At 47.8% G+C, this 14152-nt stretch overlaps 1 protein-coding gene across 2 annotated transcripts in view; it reads right to left on the bottom strand.

Moving 5' to 3' along the window:
• MTMR8 (myotubularin related protein 8) overlaps positions 1 to 14152 on the bottom strand; it is a 682512-nt gene that overhangs the window by 631184 nt on the left and 37176 nt on the right. The window lies entirely within an intron of this gene.

The raw sequence follows: 14152 nt of genomic DNA, 5'->3' as shown, positions 1-14152 counted from the left end.
CGACAGGGGCGCAATCATTAAAGACATATGCCTGCAGTGGCATACGCGCTCACCACTCACGGGCTGCTTTTTTTTTTGATCCATTTCACAGGGAAGCAAGACAGTGTCTCCTGCAACCTGCCACTACACACTGGGGAATGCACATACAATTACAGCCTCGTTTTCTTTTAACAGCGCTGAGAGACTGCATCATATATTTTGGGTGTAGAAAAATGTAGCTCACAGAGTGACCTACTAATGCAGATCCATAAATCTTGTGTATAAAACAAGCCAGGATACAAAACCTGACAATCTAAAATAAAGCATGCCTGCTTCATCTCCTCGCGGTATATTTTCAGACCGAGATGAAAAGAGGCCTGCTTTAGAAGCACTGGCGGGAAAAGGCGAAAGCAATACTAGAGGGGAATAAACCATCATTTTCGAGCAGGGTGAAAATAACATGAGCCGACCAGAAGGTCTCGCTCAGTCCCGTAGCTTGATTGGTGCAGAGGGTCTGAAGGACCCAATGAACCCTGATTATTACTGTAATTCACCGCTCAAACAGGGTCAGAGGGCCCAGGGCCCATGACACTGGTAACGCAACTGCAAGGGGTCTGAACGCAGTTCATTTTGGGAGTTAAATTGTACACTCAAGGCAGCTACTGCTTTACCAAAGTAATGCCCATAACCCGTGCCTGGGAGATGGTACATTCCAGCAGTGCCGTAATACCAAATGATGGGGCTGCCTACTGAATACAATGAGGGGGCCCCTGGATCTCCCTTATCTTCTTATTCATTGGCTTTGGCTGAATGGGGGCCCCTGAACAGATGGGGACTCCCTGAATAGGTGCTCCCTCCCACCCTACTGCAGGGGTTTAAGGGTCCTGTGTTACGCTGCTGAACCCCAGTGTAGTGTTGTGGGCCCTGGGCCCACATGCTCCCAATAAGTGACAAGGACAGAGTGTGCTAGGGTGCTGAAACAGGCCCAGGGAATGGGCCCCTGCTCCTTTTATTTTAAGAATCACCTGACCAGTGATGCCTTTGATGGGTGGGTGGATGGTGTGGGGTGCAAACACAGGCAGAACACTAAACGTGTCCTGCAGGACACTACACCCAGTACGTCTCAGCTTCATCATCCGCCATTGCTTTAAAAATACATTTAATCGACCCAGCCGGAGCCGCCAGTTCACTGAAAGGAGACAGTAGATTGGCACTGACTACTACAGACACACACCAATGGCTGGAAACACAGAAACACTCAACACCCTTTCCTCCCACAGGGCCAAAAGACCGCTCAGACCGTGCATGCTGCACTGCTCGAAAGTGTTGAATTGTGCCTCGCGCCTTGTTGCAGAGTCTGAATTCAGCTTATTTGCTATGGCCTGTGACACTGGCACCCTTTGCAGCAAATCCCTTATCTTATTCTGAACAGCCGTAGGGTTGTGATTTCCTTCTTACAGAATGCAGAGCATTTGGGACAGACGCTTGCGTGCAGCTGGTCTGACATAACTAAGACAGGAGTCATGGATGCAATAGGTATAGCGTCACCGGGGCTCAGGGGCCAGAGGGGCATATTGAACCCTGATTATTGTTGTTTTTCACAATTCAAACAGTGGCCAGGATCCCATTTCCTTCTTTGCACTAGGGCCCATTACATAATCACTCCTCCACTGTAAGACAACACTGGTGTGCCCTGTGCATCGCTGAAGGACTTTTGAGGGGTTCAAGAACGCAGAAGAGAATAGTGATCACAGGTGGCATTATACATCAGTGGGGATTGGCAGTCTCAGATTGGGACAGAAAATATGCCCAGGCACCAAAATAATAGGCCCCACCGTTAGTGAACTAGCTAAAAAAAGTTGTTTATGTTTCCAACTGGGGCAGGTTCGAACTTGTAAATACAAGCTGCATGGGTGTATTGCAAGGTATGGGAGACTGCATACAATAGTGCTTGTTGTGTCTACAATGTTTGTGTGCAATGCAACAAGAGCTTGGGGGCTGGACCTTAGGATAATTTACACGCCACTTTGAGGGAACTGGTCGGCACATGCACTGATGATCTGGACAGAAAGGTGCATATTATACCTGGATACACATCATCTGGTCTAAGAAATCTAATATTTCGGAAATCATTATGAATCCAGAGGCCATTCTCAACCTTTGCTTGTCAACACTACTGCCTCATACATGGGATACGAAGAGATAGATAGCATTGACACAAATGACTCACCATTGGACATCACCCCTGCAAGTCCGGAAACCTTTTTTTTTTTTAAATAACCTTTCCTATACATTTTTAGATGCAGTAAAATAGTCCAACAACATAAAAGGGCTCTGTATTTCACACTATTGCACACAAATCACATTTCGCATGTATGAAGAGAGGGTGCGGTTTGTCAGGCAACAACAGAAACTTAGGATTTCACATATCAAAATCAAAGAATTTGATCCAAGGGCCCCAGATTTTGGTATGTTTGTGAGGGTATCTCTTGCTACATGTGCTGAATCTGTAGTATGCCATTCAATCCATGCCCCGTGCATCTTCGCACCATTGCTGCGGTCAATGACAGCCAACACTTGGCTATATCTCTCCTGGTGACAGCCTTCCCAACCCTATTAGTGTTCTCATACGTATGGGGTTTCACTCATCCGTTTTCCCAAGGTCACTGGCAGGTCTTATATCCGACAGGATCCGTGTGATGGAGGTCTAGTATCTTTGTATTAAAGCGCATAACCAAGTCATGTGAAAGAAAATCCCCTTTTTTGTTTCTCATCCCAAGCATAGCAGGGAGGGGAGTCCTTCCATCCTCTCTAGCCTTTCTGGTGTGCAGTGTAGTCTGTGCATATATTTAAATGGGACGTGACTAAGTGTGGCACAGATTGCCACTGTTTAGTCTGCCATTTTTAGGTCTCGCTGAGCAATGCGTAAGCATTGCGGCGAGATTCTAGTCAGCAGTCCGAAAAGTCTACCAAAAGTGCGGATTAGACACAGTTCATGTGAGACAGGCGCGTGCACGCCAGCCAAGTCACACACCACCATTTGTCTGTGCCTCGGCATCAGACTTCAAAGGCTGCCTCTCCCTCGCCCCCGCATCAGACTTCAAAGGAATGCGCTCCCGCTCTCCCGCCCCCTGACACAGCAATGCCGAGAGCTTGTTTCTGGACGAAAGTGAAAGCCTACCGTGCTTGTTTACAGTAGCCTTGCTCCTCAAATGCTGTTGCTGCGTTGCCATCTCTGTAGGGACACTCAGCTTCAAAACACTCAAAATGCTAGCTGCAATGCTACATCCGCTATGCTTTACCTCTAGATACGTTGATCCCTCGCAGACTGTGCTGACTCTGCCCCTCCTGATTGTGAAACTGACCAACGCTGTCATCACGTAGTCTCTTCTCTCTGTCTTAGGATGTCTGCCCTGCCACCATTTACTTCGGACCCTCGCCCTCACACCTCCTCACCCTAACACACCCTCAAACCCTCATTCAACCGCACACCCTCACTCACCCTCACACCACCTCACTCACACTCACACTCACCCTCACACCTCCTCACCCTTACCCCCTCACACACCCTCACCCCCACACACTCACCTCACACACCCTCACCCTCACACACCCTCACTCACACACACACACACCCTCACCCTCCCTCACCCTTACACACCCTCCCCCTCACTCTCCCTCACACACTCACACACCCTCACCAGCATAGCATAACAAAACATAGCATAGCATAATAAAACACAGCATAGCATAGCATAACAAAACAAGCATTTGCAATGCAATAGGTCTCGCATTAGGAAAGTTTGAGCTATTGGTATTGTAAATAACACATTTTATATTTATGTGTTGGTTTTGAAAATAGTGAAATTAATAGCTTTGTCATTTACAATGCCAATAGTTATAATTTCCGCAAATGTGACGCCTATAGCATTTGTAATGCAATATTATTATTATTATTATTATTATTATTTATTTTTATAAAGCGCATAGTCACCCGGAGGTATCCCAGCGCTGGAGAACCCTAGAACAGTAAAAATGAGGACCGAGGCTGAGTTCACGAGGAGGACATAGGAGCTAGGGAAAGAGGTGTGTCTTTAACAACTTCTTAAAACGCAGGTATTGGGGTTCGAGACGTAGATCACGAGGAAGGGAGTTCCAAAGACGGGCCGCTTGTACCGAGAACCGTCTTCCTCCTGAACGAGCTTTCCTAAATCTTGGGGCGTTGATGAGATTTTCTGCGTTGGAACGGAGGGATCTAGTGGCTATGTAAGGGGTGATAAAATTGCGGAGAACTGGGGGGCCTTGGTTGTTCAAAGTTTTGTGCACCAAACACAAGGCTTTAAATTTGATTCTCTCCCTTATAGGGAGCCAGTGGAGGAGTTTGAGGGCAGGTTTGGCCGATGATCTGGCCGGGGTATTGGTAATAATCCGGGCAGCAGTATTCTGAATTCTCTGCAGTTTATTCAGTGTTGCTTCCGGTGCGCCCAGATAAATCGCATTACTATAGTCCAGTCTTGATATAATAAGACCTTGGACTAGTAATTTTTGCGATTTAGGAGGAAGAAGGGGCAGGACTTTCCTCAAGGATTTTAGAAGACCGAAGCAGGTCCCTACGACCTTCTTTGCTTGCGGGGCGAATGAGAGTTCAGAATCTATCCATACACCCAGACTTTTCACCTCTGTCTTTGGGTCTGGGGGAGGACCTAGACAGGTTGGCCACATGTCCAGGGGAAGTGAAGTTCCTTTTGAGCCGAGTAAAAGGACCTCGGTTTTTGTCCCGTTTAGTTTTAGCGCTGATCTATTCATCCAGTGATGGACCTGCGTGAGGCAGTTGAATAGATCAGCTTTCTGTTGTTTAGGGTGGGACAGAGACACCACTAATTGTGTGTCGTCAGCATAGCTGATGACACTCACTCCGAAAGGGGTGATAACCTCCTCCAATGTGGACATATAGATATTAAATAATGTGGGGCTCAGGGAGGAGCCCTGAGGCACACCACATTGGAGGGGCATTTCGGAGGAGCGGGCGTTCTTCTCCCAGATCTGATAAGATCGTTGTGTCAGGAAGGATGAAAGCCAGGATAAGGCTGTGCCTTCCAGTCCAGCTCTTGCCAGTCTTTCGATGAGGAGTTGGTGGTCAACGGTATCGAACGCTGCGCTAAGGTCGAGGAGGATCACTGCCACTGATCCTCCCCCGTCCAGCAGCGTTCTGGCTTCCTCTACCGCCGCCAGGAGGGCGATGTCCGTGCCCTGTCCTGGTCGGAAGCCCGTCTGGGAATTTTTCAGTTTGTTATTGGCCTCTAGAAACTGCGAGAGTTTCTTGTTGACAAGTTTTTCCGCGATCTTACTTACTCCTGGGAGTAAGGAAATGGGCCGGTAATTCGCCAGGTTTTCAGGGTCAAGAGTGGGTTTCTTCAGTAAGGCCTTTACCACCGCCTTCTTCCAGCTCGGGGGCACAACTCCCTGTTGAAGTGACGTATTAATCAACTGAGTGAGGGAGGGGATGATAGAAGGGGCTACCTCTTTAAGGATCCGAAGAGGAGCAGGATCTCTGGGGGAACCGCTCTTCATGGAGTTGAGCGTCGTCCCTACTTCGTCTATCGTGACCTGGCCCCACGTGGACAGACCAGTAGAAGAAGTCGGACATGAGAGAGCGATTTCTCCCCTCGGGCTCAAGGGAGGAATTGTGTTGTATTTATGTGACTTAGATGTATTGATATTACAAATATCAATGGCTTTTACTTTTTAAAATAATTATTAATTAATAAAAGTTATTGTAATTTTTAATGGCAATAGCTTAAACTTTTGTAAATAATTTTTGTGAAGTTTATGTTCAGTGTATTTTATTGTGACGAAAATCCAAGAACAGAAGTGAAATATTAACATCTTTTTGTGACATTTGTAATAAAGCTTGAAACATTGAGAGAACATATTTGAACCACTTGTTGAACGGTTGCACAGATTGATGCTGTGGTGGAGCTGAGTGATGTTGTGGTGGCGACGAGTGATGCTGTGGCGTTCAGTGATGCTGTGGTAGCGCATAGTGATGTTGTGGTGCCCCTGAGTGATGTTGTGGTGCCCCTGAGTGATGCTGTGGTGGTGCTGAGTGATGCTGTGATAGATAGAGTGAGTGTGATAGAGTGAGTGCAATAGATATAGGGAGTGAGAGCAATAGATAGATAGATAGATAGTTAGGGCGATAGATAGATAGATAGATAGATAGATAGATAGATAGATAGAGTCAGGGCGAGAGATAGATAGAGAGAGTCAGGGCAATAGATAGAGAGATAGACAGACAGATAGATAGACAGAGTGCGGGCGATAGACAGAGTGCGGGCGATAGACAGAGTGCGGGCGATAGACAGAGTGCGGGCGATAGACAGAGTGCGGGCGATAGACAGAGTGCGGGCGACAGACAGAGTGCGGGCGACAGACAGAGTGCGGGCGATAGACAGTGCGGGCGATAGACAGTGCGGGCGATAGACAGTGCGGGCGATAGACAGAGTGCAGGCGATAGACAGACAGACAGATGGTTGTGTGTGTTTATGGTTGTGTGTGTGGATGTGTGTGTGGTGTGTCTTTATCGTTGTGGTTGTGTATTTGTGGATGTGGTTGTGTGTGGTTGTGCGTTGTTGTGTTTGTGTGTGGGGTTGTGTGTGTTGTGTTTGAGGTTGTATGTGGCTGTGTGTTGTGTGTGGGGTTGTGTGTTGTGTTTGGGGTTGTGTGTGTGGTTGTGTGTGTGGTTGTGTGTGGGGGGTTGTGTGTGGGGGGGTTGTGTGTGAGGGGGTTGTGTGTGGGGGGTTGTGTGCGTGGTTGTGTGCGTGGTTGTATGTGTGGGGGGGTTGTATGTGTGGGGGGTTGTGTGGGGGGTTGTGTGGGGGGTTGTGTGGGGTGTGTGTGTGTGTGGAGTGTTGTTTGTGTGGAGGGTTCTGTGTGTGGGGTTGTGTGTGTGGGGGTGTGTGTGTGGTGTGGGGGTGTGTGTGTGGTGTGTTTGTGTGGGGGTATGTATGTGTGGGATGTGTGTGTGTGCAGGGTTGTGTGTGTGGAGGTTTTTGTGGGGGGGTTGTGTGTGTGGGGGGAGTGTCTGTGTGGGGGGAGTGTCTGTGTGGGGGGAGTGTCTGTGTGTGGGGGGAGTGTCTGTGTGTGGGGGGAGTGTCTGTGTGTGGGGGGAGTGTCTGTGTGGGGGGTTGTGTGAGTGGATTGGGTGGGGAGTGTCTGTGTGGGGGGTTGTGTGAGTGGGGTTGGGTGGGGGTTGTGTGTGTGTGGGGGGTTGTGTGTGTCGGGGGGTTGTGTGTGTGGTATGTGTGGGGGGTTGTGTGTGTGGTATGTGTGTGTGTGTGTGGTATGTGTGTGGGGTTGTGTGTGTGGTATGTGTGTGTGTCTGGAGGGGGGGCGGTGTGGGTGTGGGGGGGTGGGATTGTGTGTGGGGGGGTGGGATTGTGTGTGTGTGGGATTGTGTGTGTGTGGGATTGTGTGTGTGTGTGCGGGGTTGTGTTTGTGTGTGTGGGGGGGGTGTCTGTGTGTGGGGGGGTGTCTGTGTGTGGGGGGGTGTCTGTGTGTGGGGGGGTGTCTGTGTGTGGGGGGGTGTCTGTGTGTGGGGGGGTGTCTGTGTGTGGGGGGGTGTCTGTGTGTGGGGGGGTGTCTGTGTGTGGGGGGGTGTCTGTGTGTGGGGGGGTGTCTGTGTGTGGGGGGGTGTCTGTGTGTGGGGGGGGTGTCTGTGTGTGGGGGGGTGTCTGTGTGTGGGGGGGGTGTCTGTGTGGGGTTGTGTTTGTGTGGAGTTTGTGTGTGGGGATGTGGGAGTGGGGGTGTGGGAGGGGTTTTGTGTTTGGGGGGGGGTTGTGTGTGGGGTTGTGTGTGGGGGGTTGTGTGTGTTGGGTTGTGTGTGGGGGGTTGTGTGGGTGTGTGTGGGGGTATTGGTGTGTGGGGGGATTTGTGTGTGGGGGGTGGTTTGTGTGTGGGGGGTGGGGGGGGTGTGGGTGTGTGTGTGGGTGATTGTGTGTGTGGGTTTGTGGGGGGTGTGTGTGTGTGGGGTTGTTTGTGTGGGGGGAGTGTGTGGGGGAGGTGTTTGTGTGTGAGGGGAGTGAGCTTGGCTAGCACAGGGCACAAGATGCAAACAGTCGGAACCTGTCCTAACACATTTCCTAGAGCGACAAGACTGGTGACGGGACAGTCGTCGTCACGCACGCATGTAAAGAAGTAACCCCCATCCTGCCTCTGTGCGAGCCAAGTATTTTCGCGGAATGACTCCCTCTTAATATGCCATCAATTATTCAGTAAAAAACAAATGTTTATATGCATGTGTTTATGGTATTTGCATAGCGCGAACCTCGCCAAAAGGCAGCATAGCAATTAGCAGAATAGCTTGTGAAATGCGGTATCAGCATAAGACTTTTGAAGGAATTTCAAAGAAACGGGAGGGGTAGGGATCCCCGCGGCAGTCTGCTCTGGTGATTGGCTGGACCTTGCCACAGTGCAATCCAACCCGTCGATAAGCACCTGCAGAGAGCAATTTTGCGTGCAGCCCACCAGCGAGAAAAAAAAAAAAAAAGGTCTCCAGCATTGGCGCTATTGGAGGAGGAATTCTATCAGCATTACCGCGCGAGAGCAGCAAAGGCATCCATCGCACCTGTAAAGATAACTTTTTTTGAGAGAAAAATACTAAATAGTATTTTGGATTCCAGATTTATTCACGCTCAACTTGTATGTTGCCATGAGCAGAAATATTTCTTTTGTTGTTCGGAACTGTGTTAGTTAGCCACACGAGCAGGAAAGATCCGGAAATGCGCATAGGCTGACAGAAACAGATACCAGCACGAAGCAATGGGCACAGAGTGCATTATGGACATACAGGCCCGATGTGGAAGTAAATAGGATGTCCTTCATTATGCTATCTGCAATAACAATATCGCCGGAGCCCTCGTGGGACCAGATCACAGGGCTCAAAGTGATCATTTAAACGGAGCGTTTCCTAAAACCATGGAAAAGATAAACAGCGTGTTCGCTCCATTTTAGAGTAACCACTAGGTGGCGTGCCCCCCCCCCTTGGTAATGTAGACAGCAACGAATTGCGGTCTGGATTTCGTGCAGTCTGTGAGGTGACTTTGTGGTGTAAGAGGCTATTGTATTAGTGCTCAAACTGTACCTCTGAGTTTTTTAAATACACCAAGTTCCTTCCGTCTAAGACTTCAGCAGTGCCCAGACTCCGGAATTCGAAGAGGCTGCTGGTAAAATCTTGCAGCAGACAGCAGAACGCCAACCGGAAGTTCGGCAGCGTGAAGCCGGTCGTGGGGCGGGACATCCGCCTTCTACCTGAAGCCCGCTTCCACGGAGTGCCAGAGAGCAGCATTGGTGACGGGGGCGGGCTCCCATGCCTGAGGGAGAGCCCCGCGGTGGCTGCCGAAGTCAGGAGTGGTGGCGGTGAGTGGGGTTTAGTTGTAAGGGGGGGGGCGGGGTGTGTGTGTGTGCAGAGGGGGGTAGGGGGCTGCGGCGGGTGTATGCGTGCGTGTCTGTGTGTGTGCGTGTCTGTATGTGTGTGTGTGTGTGTGTGCAGGGGGTGGGGGCTGGCTGTGTGTGTGTGTGTATGCTGCGCCGTGTTTGCATGCAGTGCGTCTGCGCAAGCGCGTCTGAGAGGCGAGCTCCTGCGGTGAAAACTGGAAATGGAAAAGCACGCGGCACACTTGTGTCTTCATTCCCAGATACGGGCAACAATAGGTCTCGAGCAGACTCGGTCTGCTCGACCTAAAAAAATCATAGGATAGCAAAACACAATAAAACATAGCATAGCATAACAACACATAGCATAATAAAACAAAGCATAGGATAGCAAAACAAAACATAGCACAGCATAACAAAACATAGCATAACATAACAAAACCTAGCATAACACAACACATAGCATAACAAAACACAGCAAAACACAACACATAGCATAACAAAACATAGCAAAACACAACACATAGCATAACAAAACATAGCAAAACACAACATAACATAGCGTAGCTTAACAAAACACAACAAAACATATCATAGCAAAACAAAACATAATAGCATAGCAAAACATAGCATGCCAAACACAACAAAACATAGCATAGCATAACAAAACATAGCATAGCAAAGCATAGCATAGCAAAACATAGCATAGCATAACAAAACACAGCATAGCATAACAAAACACAGCATAGCATAACAAAACACAGCATAGCATAACAAAACACAGCATAGCATAACAATTCAAAGCATCGGATAGCAAAACATAGCACAGCATAACAAAACTAAAGATAGCATAACAAAACAAAAGATAGCATAGCAAAACAAAACATAGCATAGCATACAGCATCACTCCGCACCACCACAGCATCACTCAGGGCCACTACAACATCACTCAGCGCCACCACAGCATCAATATGTGCAACCATTCAACAACACCTGGTTCACATAGGTTCTCTCAATGTTTCAAGCTTTATTACAAATGTGACAAAAAGATGTTAATATTTCACTTCTGTTCTTGGATTTTCGTCACAATAAAATACACTGAACATAATCTTCACAAAAGTTATTTACAAAACTAAGCTAGTGCCATTATAAATTACAATAACTTTCATTTAAGTATTAATTATTGAAAACAAATTAAAAGCCATTGTTATTTGTAACTTCAATACATGTAAGTCACGTAAATACAATACATTGCATTACAAATGCTATAGGTGTCACATTTGCGAAAGTTAGAACTATTGGCATTGTAAATGACAAAGCTATTAACCCCTTCCATGCTGCAGTCGGCCATTGGCAGACGGCAACGCTACCTCGCTGGTGCTGTAGTCGGCCAATGGCCGACGCGGCCCCGTCCGTTTTGCGGAAGTGCCGCACTTCCACAAAATCGCGGGTGCAGTAAATGGGTTAATTTCGCTATTTTAAAAAACAAAACATAAATAAAAAATGTGTCATTTACAATACCAACAGCTCAAACTTTTCTAATGCGAGACCTATTGCATTGCAAATGCTTGTTTATATTAGGTAACCGGTTTTCAACTTCCTATATTGCGATATGATGGTGTGCAGGCGAGTGTTGCGTTTACCGCACTAATTACAACACAGGGACTGGATGCTAACAGTGACATATTTTTCGTTATCCCCATTGATTACGGAGCAAGATGTGTGCAAACTACAAATTTTTTTATCCGATTTTTGACCAATCGTTTCTGCCTTAATCGCCCATTTATAAATTTATCCTTGGTTCTAACTGTGAGCAAAAGTGAAAATACTGTTGTGCTTCCAGATTTTAACTAGGCAGTTAATCATTCATCACTTTTCTTTAACCATGGTGCAAAAGCAGGAACAATAAGTAACACATGAACAACCTCCAGGGTCAAAGTTTCTTCCAGTGAAATGTCCAAAATTAGTTAAGAAATCAGAATTGGAAAATAATTGGCAAAATGTTAAAATACTGTTTAGAGGGGATGTATAACCGAGTGCTACATTGCTTATAGTACCAGTGCTTGCAAGCCAATCAGAATATTTGATTTGGTAGAGCTTGCTATGCCAGACTAGTTTAAATCCCTTCTTCACCAATGTATGTGTTCGGGAACTACCAATTTCTTGTCCTCGTGCCTCAGAACACTTACCTGTAAAATTTGGGAGTACTTACAAAATAGTCCCACTCGTAGCATTACGAACTATAAAAAGGGTGCATTTATATGGATGAAATTTTGGAGCAGATATTGGTCTGATTTCACTAACAAGAATCTGTACTCTTGGCGGTGGGCAGTCTGCTGCTTTAACTATCTAGTAACATGTATTCTGAAGCCTTGATAAACTCATTTTGACCCAGCTTGGCTAAAGGACTTGAAGGATTATCATTCAGTATTTCTGTTAAGTCCCAAAACTGTTCATTTGGGTGTGAGAACTAAACAAATATTTGAAATTTAAACGACACATAGTCTTGAGATGTGAAATGAACTAATGCTTTCCATCTCATAATCCAATGGCAGCAATTCTGGAATAAATTGAGGAATATATATTCACATATATATGTATACATACATACATACATACATACATATGGATACATTTATATATATACACATACATACATCGAAATGTTAACAGAGGCTAGTCTAACAGTACAAGTCCTAGGCATAGGAGAGTAAGGGGGATAGAGGGAGCCATGTCCACAGCGGCTTCTAACTGTACGGGAAAACAAGACAGCAATAATGGTGGCTTGCTGACAAGAAGGCAGGTAGTACTTTAGCCCCCGTAATGGCTTTCCTCATAAGCAGCAAAAGCAATTTAAAATGTACTTATGATTTTTGAAAATCCTATAGAATTTGCTTTGTACAAAAATACACAAAAGGCCTTACAGAACTGTGATAATTTATGAAACAAGCATTTACAATGCAACGGTCTCACCTTTGCAAAAGTTAGAGCTATTGGCATTGTAAATGACAACATTTTTATTTATGTGTTGGTTTTGAAAACAGATAAATAAATGGCATTGTCATTTACAATGCGAATAGCTTAATCTCTCGCAAATGCGAGACCTATTGGATTTGCAATGCAATAGGTCGCGTATTTACGCGAGTTTGAGCTATTGACATTGCAAATAACAATGCGTTTTATTTATGTTTCAAAAACACACACACACAGCCACACACAGAGGCACACACACATACACACACACACACACACACACACACACACAGAGGCACACACACATACACACACACACACCCACCCACACACAGAGAGCGACACCCACCCACAGAGCCACACACACACACACACACACACAGAGCCACACACACAGAGCCACACACACACACAGAGCCACACACGATCTGGTCATCAGGTCGTCATAGCTGGGAAGAAGCTACTTTTCCGAATGCAATGGAGGGAAGGCGCACCCCTCACAGCAGCTACAGGCCTCGGGGACATCCCTGAAAGCCTCACATCCGAGACTTAATTTGGTGGTACACACAGGGTGGTGTACTACAACGAAAGGCCAGATCACCAGTGGAAATCATATCACTTAGAGGAGCCTGCACCGAAAGGCCAAGGCCTTCCGATTCCACAAGAGAGCTGGCTATCCTGGGTTCTACAACTTGTGAGGACAAAACGAAGTCCTGGTCTCCATCCAGTCCCTCACTGCGAAAACTAGCATGACGTGGGCGGTACTGGCACATTGCCCAGGGGTATACAACGCCCACTTTACCTAGGAATCCCCCCACTTCCTCTCTCTGATAAAGTCTATCACACTATCATTACCCACAGACTACCAACCACAGTGCCTGGGTTTAAACCCCACACTGCCTCCGTTGGGGAAGTAACAGCCTCGTATACTGTTTATAGGCACTGATCCAATGTAAAATGGGGAGAACCCCAAGACACACACACAAACTGACAAGTCCATGGGGGCCCCAACTCCCTGCCACACAATCTCTAAGGCCAGAAGCTCCTACACTGTATAATGGAACATACCCCCACTACAGTGAGATTTCTGACCATCGCACTGCTATGGGAAGACCCTCCCCGCCATGTACCAAGACCGAAAACTATAGGCAGGCAACTCACTGCGACTGGCTTGAGGGGGGCACCCTCACGCTGTGACAGCATCCATGAGGCGATTCCCACTTTATCTGTACTGCCCGTTCTCCCCACACTCACAGTGCACCTGGGTTTTAGCCACCACTCTTCCCAAACACCGACTCCTCGTACCACTGGATCTACCCACAGCTCGCCAGGAGTGTTGTGTGACGTGTCCCCGGTTTTGTGGGATGCTGACACCAGTGCTCACTTCTCCCCGCCTGCAGCTCTCACTGTAGGTGCTGCGGTGGCCTCAGTCTTCTCGCCTCTCGGAGCTGCAAGCGTCGGCTGTAGGGATATCTGGTTTGCATGCCTGGACTGCCGCTCTGGCTTTCCCTGCGGCGGCGGCCAGGCACACCATCATTAGAAGTTGTGCCCGGGCGGCCCAGCCCCTCTCTCCATGCCGGCTCCCGGACGCCGAGCTTCTGCCGCCCGGCCCACTGTAGCTCATGGGCGCCGCATCCTCCTCGCCTGGTCAGCTGCCACCCTGCAATTCCAGCTCCTCCCGCTCAGAGGCTCAGTGCATGCTCTTCGCGCTCCGCTCAGCCTGGGCGCACGGCTCGGCTCCAGCAGCTGCAACGTCACCGCGCATAGC

The sequence above is a fragment of the Lissotriton vulgaris genome, chromosome 4_1 (genome assembly GCF_964263255.1).
Source record: "Lissotriton vulgaris chromosome 4_1, aLisVul1.2, whole genome shotgun sequence".
Lineage (NCBI taxonomy): Eukaryota > Metazoa > Chordata > Amphibia > Caudata > Salamandridae > Lissotriton > Lissotriton vulgaris.
The sequence above is the reverse complement of the archived record's forward strand: the minus strand, read 5'-3'. Positions and strand labels throughout refer to the sequence as shown.